At 41.6% G+C, this 15121-nt stretch overlaps 1 protein-coding gene across 4 annotated transcripts in view; it reads left to right on the forward strand.

Annotated features, from left to right (window-relative positions):
* The first annotated feature begins 1684 nt into the window (after window positions 1–1684).
* LOC110526625 (talin-2) overlaps window positions 1685–15121 on the forward strand; it is a 142011-nt gene continuing 128574 nt past the window's right edge. For 3 of the 4 annotated variants that reach the window (XM_036964203.1, XM_036964205.1, XM_036964206.1), the window contains exon 1: window positions 1685–1828. The gene's annotated coding sequence lies outside the window, so the exon portion shown is untranslated. The remainder of the gene's footprint in view (window positions 1829–15121) is intronic. The other variant, XM_036964204.1, reaches the window with a different exon arrangement.

Consider the following 15121-nt stretch of genomic DNA (forward strand, 5'->3'; position numbering starts at 1 on the left):
AAATAGCCCACCCAATTCACCTACCTCATCCCCATACTGTTTTTATTTATTTACTTTTCTGCTCTTTTGCACACCAGTATCTCTACCTGCACATGTTCATCTGATCATTTATCCCTCCAGTGTTAATCTGCTAAATTGTAATTATTCACTCCTATGGCCTATTTATTGCCTAACTCCTCATGCCTTTTGCACACAATGTATATAGACTATTTTTTTCCTACTGTGTTATTGACTTGTTTATTGTTTACTCCATGTGTAACTCTGTGTTGTTGTCTGTTCACACTGCTATGCTTTATCTTGGCCAGTTCGCACTTGTAAATGAGAACTTGTTCTCAACTAGCCTACCTGGTTAAATAAAGGTGAAAAAATTAAATATGAACTGTAACTCAGTAAAATCATTGAAATTGTTGCATGTTGCGTGTATATTTTTGTTCAGCATATATTATTTTAATACTATATTAGGAGCAGTCTTGCTTATCAATGCACTTCCTTATACTGAAAGATGATTTAGTATAGTAAATAGAATAAAACATTTGGACAAAGTAAAGCCTAACATGAGAACTAAGGGTAAGGATTAGCAGCAGGCGGTCTGAACTGAGTGTAGGTGTTCCAGGGTGTTCACATCAGAATCCCTGGAATAATGTTGTCCTTATACTTCTGTCTGCAGCTCACTCTGTGGGTTAACACCACCTTACGGGTTTGTCTTATTTTCACATTCCTCTGCCCTGACAACGAGTGCCAAATTATTTCCTCTACTACACTCTGCCCTGAAAACAAGGGCCAAGTTTGGCTACACAGCGTTCCTCCTCTATAGTAGACTGGGGGGGCTAAGTGTGTAGTTAGATGCTTTTTTGGCCTACCGCGTCACTTTATACACAGAAAATCTCCACTAAACATAGAATCACATGGTTCATCCCTAACTCTCTGCTGATAACTTCAGAACAAAGTTGACTACAAATACAAATTGCCAATGTCTTTGCAATTGATACAAACAAGCAAGGTATACAATTATGCTTCAAATAAAAATAAATTCCACACATTAACTTTTGACAAGGCACACCTGTTTGTTTAAATGCATTCCAGGTGACTACCTCATAAAGCTGGTTGAGAGAATGCAAAGAGTGTGCAAAGTTGTCATCAATGCAAAGGGTGGCTTCTTTGAAGATTCTAAAATATATTTGTTTAGCGCTTTTTTTTACTGCATGATTCCATATCTGTTATTTCATAGTTTTGATGTCTTCACTGTTATTCTACAATGTAGAAGAAAAACCCTTGAATGAGTAATTGTATCCAAACGTTTGACTAGTACTGTACATTTAATGTATAGTCAATTCAGTTATAGTTTGCTACTTCTAGGCTTCTGTCTGTAATTTGTCTCAATATATTTCATGACGTGTAGCCTAACATGTGCGCAATGATGTGGTAAGTATGTGTGGTGTTTTGGGAAACGCATGTTACATCTGATCTACTTCTATTATGTTTCACTATTATGCCCCTGCTTGTGGTACCATGGCGACGTCTCTCTCAGACCCTATCCTCTAATGGACTTCAACGCGCTTTTTACGACAGTAGATGGAACACAGCTACGGACGTAATTGTCTACAATGCAGAAGTGACTACAAAGCCCCTTAAGGTCCCTCTTTTATGACGTATTTCCGCTCTCCCCTACACCCCCTCCCTTCAACACCAAGCACCACTACAGTTCACTATTTGGCCACTTTGAGATTTCCTCAGCGAGGAGGGGTTTTTACTCAATAGAGCAGGACTTCTGGTTATATGTGCATCTGAAGGGCTGATTGCAGGCAATGAAGCAGTAGAACATTAGCAGGTAGGATAGCATTTTCTGCCGGCTTATTATGTCCAGTCCGCTTCTTGAATAGACGTCGAAATGAGATATTCTCTCTGTCCATGCTTGGTTTAATTAGGGATTTGATGGGAGTGCGTTGCAAAACAGCGAGCAAGGCGATGTAGAACCCTTGCTTGACTATCGAATGAATGGGATTGTATGTCTTGTTTCAGAGTTATCCTTACTGCATAGTTTTTACTGGGATGTAAAGTCTGCACTGTTGTGCATACAGTTTCTTATTTCAATTCGTGAGCGTGTCCCCTACTTTTCGGGAATTTATGGTCAAAATCACATTTCATGGTGTGAGATTAGGCTGCAGAGGATGTTGGTTGTGGAGGAATTTCACCTTAACGTCATTGCATTTTCATAATACTACAGGAAATTCCGTAGTTTAGAACCAAATGTACCCTTTCGGGTAAATTACCACATATATTGCGTTTGGTAAGAAGAGAAGCAGGAGTCGAAGTCCATGTGTTTTGGGGTCGCTCTGTTTGTGAAATGAGTGGCGAATTGAGCCCTTTATAATAACACCACGTTTGTAAACTTAACATTACTGAGTATATCCAATGTAACAAATGGCCTACATTCTTGTTAGAAATATAGGCTGTGCATGCGTAGGGGTCATGGCAATTCAATTGTAACTGCATGGAGGGGTGCGATTTGAAACCGCCATATTATAGCCCGATGTACTCACTGATGGTAGCGGCTCACTAGACTAGAGACACCTTTTAAAACTTTGCATTATCTCCGTTTATACATGATACGCCATTGAAGTATCTATGCTTTGATATGTTTAATATGAAACAAAACAGTGTGCCAAGCTGTTTCCCTATATCAGAGGCACTCATTGCATAGATGAATCTGGCCGAATAAGCACGCGAATACATTTTAAATCCAACCACACTCGTCCTGTATTTCAGCAGCAGTTTTCCACGTCCGTGAGCTTTGCATCAGCGTGGGTGCTGGTCGCTACAATATATCAAGGTGTCGCTCGTCTTAAGAACCGCAACATTGTAACCAGGAATATGCAACGGTCCGGATAATTGTTGGCTGTGGAATTTCCACGAATTACTATATTTACTTTGTGATTTAAAGATGTTGTGTGCCTTCTTGCAGCGCATGGTAGTGCCACACCCCTTGACTTGCATTGACGTACCACTGTGATCATGTAGCCTATTCAATGCAGAATATCATCAATTGACCATTAATTTTGCACGGTATAGCCTACCATTGCTTGGTGTAACTACAATTCGATCCTTTTGAGAATACTACGAATATAATGTTATTTTTTCATGTGGTGAATCGTTATTCAAATGACTGCATGCACAGTGTTGATACATTCTTATTTTATAGCTGTTTGTAAAGGACCACTAGTAAAGCTTGGCAAACTTGTCATTTAGCCTATAAGAATCTTGGAGTATGGCTAGAGGTAGACTTGTTGGTTTCAGCTGGTTTCAGCTGGTAAGCAGAAGGTTGACATTGTTATGAGTGGCAGAAAAAGGGTGATGTTTGAAATGTTTGCTGAACAAGCTAGGTTTTTTGGGGGCAGTTTTATGGACAAAAAGTACATGGTTCAGAAGACTCCCTGGTTTAGTCCTTGGCGTGCCAGTAAAAGACATGGCCTTCTAGTGAAGATGTTCTGGGTACATAATGTCTCAGAAGACTGACTGGTAGCTCTGTTGGGACAGCAAATCCCAGTATGGTAGGTATGTCTGTGAAATGAGTCATTGATCCTATTGATCGGCCAGGGCAAGGTAATGCATGGGGTTGGCACCTTCCCTTCTCTTCATCTAGTTAAGGGCTGTTCAATGCCAATCCTGTTGGGCCAAAACACTTCTAGTTTTCATGCTCTTCTTCTAATAAGACTGAGTACACCAGGAAAGTGCAATTAACTGCCAGGTAGAAAAGCAGTAGCGTTTGGGCTCTCCAGGACCGGAATTTAACAGCCCTGGGCTCGGTTTCCCAGAAGCATCGTAAGGCTATGTTCATCGTTAGAACCATTGAGCTCAGTGGTTCTGATTAACTTAGCTTTAATACGCTTTTTGGAAACTGGGCCCTGGTCTAGTTGTTGAAGCCGATGGAGGGGCTGCATGGCTTTTCCCAGAGGATTGGTCTTCCACTCTGTCATAGAAAAGCAATGAAGTATTTGAATACACATGGGGAGCATTCAGGTTGCATCAACGTTTGCTAGGTTGTGTGATGGTTTGTACTGAACGACACGTTTCCCTAAAACTTTGACACGTTCATCAACAGTGTCGTGTCTTTGGCTATGCTATTCTATAAAATAATTTATTGATTGAGCTAATCATGTAAATGTAATTAACTAGAGTCGGCACCACAAAATAATATTTATAGAGCTGTTATCTTCCGAATAAACTCTTAAAGACCTAGTAATATTTTACATCAATAGCAGTCAGTATTAATCGTCATCTTAATTCAGTCTCATATGAAAGTTGTAAATTCTTGGTTATCTGCACGAACCCTGGCTAACAATTTAAATCAGCAATACAAAATTAGGTATTTAGTAAATAAATAATTAAACCCAACTAATCACACAGAATTACACATACACATGTTTAAATCATAACTTGATTACAAATGACGGCATAAAGGAAAACGTCCCTAGCGGGTGAAACAGATATGACCACTGGTTACACAAAAGAAAAGGGTTGGGTTTGAGTGAAAGAGCGGGAAGACTGAGGAACAAAGGGCGAAGCTGTGCTATCGTAAATACAGTATCATATGCATTCTAAATTACCGTCCATTTGGAAAAGGAAAATGCAATAAATATTTACTCTGAGCTGCGCTTCGGTAGGTTGGTGGTAGATGGAAGGCCGTGTTGCCCAACCGAGTACTTTGTCCTTGAAGAATGTCTCTGCTGGTAAATTGAATAGGTTGTAGTAATGTCGTTGTGTGGTAGACGGGATACTCTGTCTGTTCCTTCCTAACCCTCGTTTGCAGCGGCTGTTGCTAACTCAACGGCTAGGAGGTATCACTTCTGTAGTGAATAAGAGTTCAAAGTTTATACAATTCGCAACCAAAGCTCACGCTGATGTTGGCTTCGTTCTGTAGTTATTATCTGAACCATTCTGACATCGGACCGTCGTCCTCGGAACAGGAGGTTATATTGTCGTCAAGGGCTTATATAGGAAGGGAGAGGAGGGCGTGTTTGAAATGTTTTATAACCCATGTCCCTTCACAGGGGAGGGCAACTGATTGAGCAGAGCCCTGTCTTATGAAAACCAAAATCTCACATTTTAGAAGCTAAAATCATGTTTCATCCCATCACGAATAATTTCATATTCAAATATTTAAATTGGACAACAATTCCATGTGAATCCGATAACTCTGATGTGTAGACTTTCCACTGTAGAGTTTGTCATCTTATCATTGATGAGAATGTCTCAGATGACAACCGAACTGACATCATATTCATTAAGTACCACCGCATATGTTCAATTGATCGGATTACCAGAATATAGTTCATTTCCCCCCACCTTCTGATGGTCCCAGAATCTCTATGTTAACCAAGGGTTTTGCAAATGTGACATCAGTAGGGTAGAGAGAGGAAAAAGGGGGAAAGAGGTATTTATGACTGTCATAAACCTAACCCCAGGCCAACGTCATGACAACAGTCTGAGGTATGTTTGCTCAGATTTGATATGTGTGGCCTGATCAATATGGGTGTGACCATCTGAAATCACAACTCGTACAGCACTATAATCACAATGATTTTCAACTGGTCGAACAGTACCGTTTCCATTGAATTCCGCTGTTACCCACCGTTTTGTCTTACTGAACGCAACCCTGGTTAATTTTCCACTTGACCATTTGTAAAATATTCCTCCATAAGAACTATTTAACCGTTCTTATTGATGCTTAGTATGCACTGCAGGTCAGTCATCATCAGCATTAACTTCTATCGTTTTCATGCTTACACACATCTGACATTCACGAAAAACATAAATCAAAAGCCTTTTCCTCCTTGTATTAGAAACTGCTCCGACCTTTTTAAACGTGTGTATTCATCCATTACATTATTAGCAGTTTGAGCTACATTCTGTCAAAGCAGCAGTGATTGACAAATATTCTTACTGTTTCAATGGGCCTGTTTGTCCAATTCCCAGCACTGAGATGAGTGGCATGAAGTGACAGTATTTAGAATAACAATCAAGCCCTTTATGAAACTGCTGTTTGATGCTAACCAGCATAGCTGCCTTATTTTCCCGTGAATGGAGTCGTGAATGCAGTATTTATATTCACATGGTTTAATATGAACAATGAATACATCACTTTAGCAGCAGAAGTTTAATATGAATATGTGATGATGGGGATACATGACAGCATTTGTATGTGGGTCTGTTCTACGTTAATGGCAATATGATTGTAAGCGTTAATACACATTCTGTTATGATTATAGGCTACAGTCTGTCAGTTTGTTTGGCATCCATGCCATTTCCCACATGGTGCTGACCGCTGGTTCATGCATTGTTCTGTATTTTACATACTAAACCTGATAGTGCCACATTCCAACTATAGGCGATAATAAGAGCCTCAAAGCCACAGGCCAATGTGTTTATGGCTTATAAAGACCTCTAAGGCCAATAGCATCCGGTTGTGGAGGAGTTCATCACGACTGTGATGGCTAATTTATTGATCCTGCCTGTGTTGTGTTCAGAGTGGCCTCTGCTGCCTGTCATCACAACCCAGGGAGAGGAAGTAATGAGCAGGGCTGGAGGCTGCCCTAAGTCCCAAATAGCACCCTATTCCTTATATAGTGCACTACATTTGATGAGCTTTGTAGAGAATAGAGTGCTATTTGGGAGTCAACCAGTCTGTCGACAGGCAGCATAATGACAGCAGGATGTACAATGTCAACTTGGTGGTCTGGAGGACCAGGGGAGAGGAGGGGGGCTTTGCTGCCAAGGCCAGCAGTCAGGTGCCTTTGTTCTGGGGGGAGAGGTGAGGCCCAGGCCTACTGGGATGAAGATGAGACGCAGGGGAAGATAAGTAGCTCTCTGTGGGCTTGGTTGATGTGTGCAGACTGCAGAGCAGAGGAAGTGGTTGGGGCAGAGAACTATTCTTATCGATAACTACTGTGTATCCTTAGTCTCCAATTGATTTTATTTGACTACATCATTTGATCACTTGAGTTGTAGCCAGTCTCTTGATTAATGCGTTGTGTATCACTCCACTGGGTAACACACTTGGGTATAAAGGTGAGTTAACCTCTATAATTCTCTGAAGAACCATTTTAGGTGTGAGTATGAAAGGTAAGCTACTATATGAATGCAGTCCATAGTAGCAGCCACGTTCTGGAATGCAGCCCCAGGGCTGTGTTCGTGCACATTAACAACAATATATCTGAATTTCACACCTCAGTGTGACCCAGCCCAGCTATGTGTAACCTTATACAAAAGAGCCAAATCATGAGATTCCAATACTTTGGCAGGATTCCTTTTGAACTTTGAAGACCAGGCTTTTCTGTGCCTGCCTGTGCTTAACACTTAGTTAGGATACGATCTGATTCTCCACCCTTTTCCATAAGTGTATTGATTAAAAAGCATGGGATTGGTTTCCACCGTTGTAAAATCCATCTGAGAAAGTGTGCTATTGCATACTCTGGGAGAAGTGTAGAGAACTGTAGTTAGTTTGGACCCAGACAGTTAAGAGCATGTGACCCAAACCCACGGTTCAGTGGGTGCACTCCTGTGCTCTCCCACCCTGTCACATTCTCATGTTCAGGTATAATTAGCAACAAGCAACACACGCCATTCAAGTATCACAGCTGCAGCTCGCTGGACAACAGTCCTGCCAACAGCAACTGATAAAATACTACACCTCTGACATGCACAGGATCCAAAAGGTTGGAGGTTGAAATTGGGTATTCATATTCCAGTCAATATGTCCCATACTGTGTCCCTTCCACTTCCACTCATCTGCCTCCATGCATTTGAGTTGTAATGTGAAGGCCTTCCTGTTTGCATTGCAAATCAAATATGGCTGCTTGCCAGGCATGTCTCAAAGCTATTTCTGCTTGATTGGCCTTTGTAAATAGTTTGTTTAAGTTCTGTACATTACACAAGGGTAGTCCATGCTTGTGGTGAGGGCTGATCATTCTTAGCAGTTCTGATGCAAGAAGTCCTATAATTGAAAAGAGATGCCAGGCTTAAAGCTACATTCTGAGATTAGAGAAAGCAGCTGCAGCCCGGCCATTTGTTTTGGTATACAGCGGAGGGATGGGGCTGCGGAAATGTAACCCCTCTCAGATTCATAGATGGACTTCTAAATGCAGTCAATGAGTAGGACTAAATAGAACTGAAATGACCATTGAACAGATCCAAGACTGTACCTTTTTTAAGATGATTCAGTGATGCTATTTCTCTGGAATTGCCTCTTGAATACAACTTCTCTGGCCTGTGGTGTTTGCCATGCAGGAGAGTCCTCACTGTTATGTCATGTGAGACAATGACCCTTCATCTGTAGCCTGTGTAAACTGACAGGACAAGCTGCATTAGTTCAGATGGCAAGGAACATTTGTGAGAATTATGTTTTAAAAATGGGGACTATTTTGATAAGATTTTTCATTTGGCTGTAGCCTATGGTGTCTTTGTGAAAATTAAAGTCTGAAGCTTTGCAAAAAGCAACTTTACAGATTCATATCCAGACCCATGCAGCACTCCAAACGTAGGCCCATAGCCTGAAGAGATGTGTTACTAACTCCACAACTGTTCCTCATATCTTATATGGTGTTGCTGTTCCTCCTTCTGCTAGACCAAAATTACTTGAATTATGACTGGTTCTAGATTTAACTGGTGCTTAAAGATGTATTTTATTAAGGTTTTGCATAATTTGTCAGTAGTTTTTAAAAATAGTGTTAACGAGCCAAAACGAGTCATCCATTTTGTATAATATGTTATATCCCACAAAAAAAAAGATCTATTTCCAATTCGTACAATATGTTACCCATTTGTAAGTGCTTAACATCCCGTTCAATCTCTTTAACTACTGTAGTATCTTCTAGGAACTGTTGGCAACCTGTTTCATTAGCTTCTGTGCTAGAATCAGCTAATGATCCACTTACACTGTTCACTATATTGCTTTAATTGCCTTGGATGTAGGTTGGCTTTTCTCAATGATTAATTGAAATAGTTGTTATATTTAATTAGTTTGTATTGACTTTGTCCTTTCCTCCAACAGTGATCCGTTACCATTAGAAATACATTTCAAATGAACTGCATTCTGTAATTGAAAGCGATTGTGGGTTCTAACGACTTACATTTACATTATAAAAATTTAATTTAACAACAGACAAGTTTTTATTTAATGAAAGGGACAGAGCCTGTGAAGTGAGAACCCCATACCACGGAACTCCAGCTTGTACTGAACATGTTTATATGCCAAAATCGGACACAGGATATCATACTTTCCCTAAGAAGGTGCACTTTACTGGCCTTTGGGCCAAATTCAAGGTGTCGTGTCACTGGCTGCATTCCCTAAAGAGCCCTGGTCAAAAGTAATAAACTATTTAGGGAATAGGGTGCCATTTGGCCCAGGCCAGTGCTAGGGGAACTAACTGTCATACTGGATCACCGCAGCTGAAAGCAGATCTGCTCTGAAATCTGTTTGAGGTTGCAGCTGAAAGCCTCCGCTATTGCTGGACTTTGGTATTGGCAGATCTCCATGGATGGCATGGTCACCAGGCCCCTCGGGGGCCGGGACTCATGTCTCTTAGTCACCGGGACAGAAATGTCTGATCTGTAATCAGGTGTCTGCTAACAGTAAAAGACCACAGCATTGGATTGCAATGACTGCTTGGCTATCATATGTAAAACCACACAGACTATTAGCTCGTAGTCTTTGATGATTAGCCATGTCATTACCTGACACACCGTGTTGTCTCGTAACTGTAAATGACCACAGCATTGCAATGTCTGATCGTGTGGCTACTTGCCTAAGGTGTGTAAAACTCTGACTACTTAGGCTGCTTATCTTTTGCAAATAATTGGTCTTTTGACCAATCAGATCAGATCGTTTGCTAATAATTGGGCAAAAGATCAGAATTGGGCTGCCTGTGTAAACGCAGCCATGATAGTGACACACTGCTATGAGCTCAGATGCTGTGATGATTGGCCATGTCATTGCCTGACACACTGTGTAGTCTGCCTGTTTGACCTTGATCCTTGTGACCTTATTTAGCCCAGAGAGGAATCCAGAATTCGATTTCAGTTTAGCGAGCCCTTTGAGTAGCCTCTATCCAACCTGAGTGAACAGGTTTCAAACTTTGTCTGGTTGAGTTGTTCTGATCTGCAAGACTGATACAAACTGACAGTGGAACTACTTTTTGTAAAAATGTGAAATGTTCCTTTTTCATGAGAGAAAGTCAAACCTGGCTGATGTGAGTGGAACAGTCTTATAGCCCAAAATAATATTTCTCCTTTATGTTCCTGGGTGTTGAAGTGTCGTGGGTAAATTAAACTTTAGTCCAGCACCTGATTCTCTTTGTTGTTCAAGCTGGGTTGAAGTGCTTTTGGGTGTACTTTCATTCTGGTATTGCTACTAGCTTTGCTACACATTGGACATTCCCTCATTGGTTGTTCAAACCAATTATTGCTAAGTCACCTTGTTTATCCCCAAATGCTCATAAACAAATGGACTTCTGATGGTTGTGTATTATTTGTTGACACAATTCTACCATTCATATCACTCATCAGAAATGTATTCCTGTTCTGACTCCGTTGAGGTGGTAACCATGCTGAAAATGGCATTCCTGGTTGGAATACCCCAGAAAGTGTGTCTGGCCCTGGTTGTATTGTTGAGATCATGTGGGTGGAACCCACCCCCCTGCTCTGCCTCTTCCCTAGCCTGGCTTCAGGCAAGGGCTTCTATTTTTGGTTTTCCTATAAGGATAGATTCTCTTCTTGCTACCAGCTAGCCTTCCTGCCTGCCTTGGTAGTTGAGGGAGGGTCATGGTTTCAAGTTGTTCCACCCACTCCACACTTGGTTGGTTACTCATCCTGAGAGGCTAGAGACAGAAGACAGTATGTGCATGTTTGAGATTGACTCCGTACATTGCAGTCGGACTGCACAGAATCACTGATTCTCCCAAATAAATAATCTAATTAGCAATTCTGCATCTCGTTCTGTTCAGAGGACTGTGTGTCGGATAAATAGTGCCTATTATGTTGAATGTTTGTACAGTGTGTTACAGCCTGAATTTTAAAATGGATTCAATGTAGATTTTTTTGTCACTAGCCTACACCCAATACCCCGTAATGTCAAAGTGGAATTATGTTTTTCAATTTTAACAAATTATTTAAAAATAAAATGTATTGAGTAAAGTATTCAACCACTTTGTTATGACAAGCCTAAATAAGTTCACGAGTAAAAATGTGCTTGGCAAGTCACATAAGATGCATGCACCCACTGTGTGCAATAATGGTTTTCAACATGATATTTGAATGACTAGCTCACCTCTGTATCCCACACATGCAATAATCTGTAAGGTCCCTCAGTCAAGCTGTGAATTTCAAACATAGATTCATCCTCAAAGACCAGGAAGGTTGTCCAATGCCTCGCAAAGAAGGGCACCTATTGGTAGATGGGTAAAAAAAAAAGCAGACTTTTTAAAATATCCCTTTGAGCATGCTGAAGTTATTAATTACACTTTGAATGGTGTATCAATACACCCAGTCACGTGCCTCCCGGGTGGCGCAGTGGTTAAGGGCGCTGTACTGCAGCGCCAGCTGTGCCATGGGGGTTCGCGCCCAGGCTCTGTCGTAACCGGCCGCGACCGGGAGGTCCGTGGGGCGATGCACAATTGGCCTAGCGTCGTCCGGGTTAGGGAGGGCTTGGTCGGTAGGGATGTCCTTGTCTCATCGCGCACCAGCGACTGTGGCGGGCCGGGCGCAGTGCGGCCAGGTGCACGGTGTAGCTTCCGACACATTGGTTAGGGAGGGCGACTGGCTTCCGGGTTGGATGCGCGCTGTGTTAAGAAGCAGTACGGCTGGCTGGGTTGTGTATCGCATGACTTTCAACCTTCGTCTCTCCTGAGCCCGTACGGGAGTTGTAGCGATGAGACAAGATAGTAGCTACTACAACAATTGGATACCACGAAATTGGGGAGAAAAAGGGGTAAAAAAATAAATATATATATATATATATTAAATACACCCAGTCACTACAAATATACAGGCTAACTCAGTTGCCGGAGAGGAAGGAAACCGCTCAGGGATTTGACCATGAGGCCAATGGTCACTTTAAAACAGAGTTTAATGGCTGTGATAGGAGAAAACAGGATGAATCAACAACATTGTAGTTATTCCACAATACTAACCCAATTGACAGAGTGAGAAGAAGGAAGAACACAGAATACAAATATTCAAAAAAATGGTTCCTGTTTGCAAAAAATGTGGCAAAGAAATTCACTTTTTGTCCTGAATGCAAAGCGTTGTTTGTGGCAAAGTGGTACCACATATGGTACCACATATTTTCAAGCATAATGATGGCTGCTTCATGTTATGGGTATGCTTGTCATCGACAAGGACTAGGGGAGTTTTTTTTAGGATCAAAAGAAACAGAATAAAGTTAAGCACAGTCAAAATCCTGGTTCAGTCTGCTTTCCAACAGACACTGGGAGACAAATTCATAATTTCAGCAAGACAATAACCTAAAACACACTTTTTCTGACCTAAATGCCAAAGTGTTTCAAGCTATATGTGGAGCGATCAGGGGCCAGTTATATAGTTGGTAGTTTGACTGTCACTGTACAGCCTCAGTGAGCCTCTGGAAACCAGAGGAGATGGTGTATTCATCCTATTGTGCAGGTATTTGCACTTTGCAGACAAGTGTCAATGTTTGATTGAAGTCCGACCTGGCAACATATTGTTAACAAGTATTACTGTTACCTTTTCCTGTCCTGGGAATACTATTGACACATTTTCATGTTGGTGTCTTTAGAATGGAATTTCTTTTTCAAAGAGGACCACGTGGCGTCTTAGAAAATTATTTTAAAAACACTGAACAGAGAATGGAATGTCCATTGATAAACCTACCAATAATTGATTTTGGTTGGGCAAGATTTTGCCCATGTTTTCTCATGTATAATCTAGTCAGAAATGGAAGCCCCTTCTACTTTGCTTAATTGCTTTTGTTGCATTTTGATCTTGACTTGTGACTTACAAATACATTATTTCTGCTTGGCTCTAATTACTAGGCCTAAAGTGCCTTCGGGCTTCTGCATCATGATGTTCCAAGACAAACTTGTTTTCATGGCCCTATTTGACACATTCTTGTGTTGAAATGTTTAGTGCTGCTTTGCTTCTCAAGTCCTTTCAAACATGACCTATCTGACACTGTCACTGCCCTATGCAACAACAGTAAATGCATCCACTGTGACCAGAAAATAGCTCTTTAAGTGCCCTTTTAATATACCACTACATGGGCCCTGTTCAACAATAGTGCAGGATAGACCCATTTCCTAGCTGGATAGACCCATTTCCTAGCTGTATCATGAAAAGTAGCGCGTGTGGGTTCACGCCAGAAAGGGCTTTGTTTATGTAGGAGTCAATATAGAATCCTCCAACTTGAGATGCAGCTCGTGCAAGTTAACAAAACCTCATTTAGATGGTTTTTGTCTACGACATCACAGATGTCATCGGAGTATTGATTACCTAGCAAGGTAAAATATCACAAATAGAGCTAGATAAAGCCAGAAGAATAATATACTTGTTGAACATAGCTAATTAGCAATAGCCACCAGCCCTGTGTGTTTTCATGGTCATCACTCAGACTGTTAAGTTTGTCAAGGTCCCAACATCAGCGTTAGCTATCCTGTTTTAGAGCTTTTTGGTGTGAAGATGTGTGCACATCACTCGAATGTGATGTTTGCTTGTAAACAAAAAATATCTATGTAGGGAATAGTGCCATTCGGGACGCAGAGGTATCTTTCTGACTATTTTGTGTGAGCATTTTCTGATGTCGCCTGCCCGTATGGGTACTCATTAGACCTATATAAGGGAATCCATTCTTTGTTTATTAGTGGAGGGGAGAGAAAATAGGAGCGCAGCCAGTGCTCCCTTCCAGATTTCAAAATGGGAACAGTGACTGAGGCAGAAAGAGGCTAAGTGAGGCTGGAGAGAGACTTTACTTTAAACCCACTATCTCTGCACTTCTGTAGTCTTCTCTCCGGCTTAGAGGTTTTGCAGCAGCGTCATGTATGGCAGGGAGGCATCTGGATTCTATTACATGTGGACAGGCCAACGTTGTTCAAGTGGCTGAAAATAACCTTTTATTTGTCGCAGCATGCAAAGGGGGGAGAGTTCAGCTCGGCTAATGCAACTAAATGGATACAACGGCTAACATTAGACGGCCTCCTCAACATCTGATGAACCAACAATTCCAGAGGGTGAGGAGGCAGTGGCTGCTATCTATCCAGCAGAGTGATGAGAAGAGGGAGAGAGGCCAGACAATCCAACACCTACTTAGGGGCAGGTCAGTAGCTAACACGCTGCCCTGGTGTGGTCTTTATCATGTTCATTTGGCAGCAAACGCAATAAACTTGTAGCGATGAGACAAATGGCCTCATCACTCAAATCCCCAGTTTGAATTTAATTGACATAAGCCAATACAATGTTTGTTGTTTTCTACTTTGCCTAATTGAAATGTCATTCTTCAATAGTCTTAAGTTTGAGCGCACAGTTTCATATTGACGACAGGACTGAGTCTGTGGGAAGTTCTCAGATCTGGCAGAAAGATAAAGGGTACATTGAAGCCCTCCTCAGGCAGTTGTTGTTAAGACTATTAGGGAACGGGGAAGAATGCTGTCCTTGTCCCAACGCGGGTTATACGTGATCACACACCTCAAACTCCTGATCAGGTGGATTAACCCATGTCCATATCAATTAACCAGAGGTAACTTCTCAGGGCCCCGAGGGGCCCTCATGTTAGAAGCCATGAAGAGCTGCCCTGTCTCATGATGATGTGTTTCATTCTCTGAGGCTCGCTAAGGGTTTATTTGACACTTTTCTTGCTGTACACTTTTCAGAGCAGAAACACTCTAGACCCAAATACACTGAAGAGAGGCAGCAGAAACACTTTAGACCCAAATACACTGGAGAGAGGCAGCAGAAACACTTTAGACCCAAATACACTGAAGAGGCAGCAGAAACACTTTAGACCCAAATACACTGAAGAGAGGCAGCAGAAACACTTCAGACCCAAATACACTGAAGAGAGGCAGCAGAAACACTTCAGACCCAAATACACTGAAGAGAG

The sequence above is a fragment of the Oncorhynchus mykiss genome, chromosome 26 (assembly GCF_013265735.2).
Source record: "Oncorhynchus mykiss isolate Arlee chromosome 26, USDA_OmykA_1.1, whole genome shotgun sequence".
NCBI lineage: Eukaryota > Metazoa > Chordata > Actinopteri > Salmoniformes > Salmonidae > Oncorhynchus > Oncorhynchus mykiss.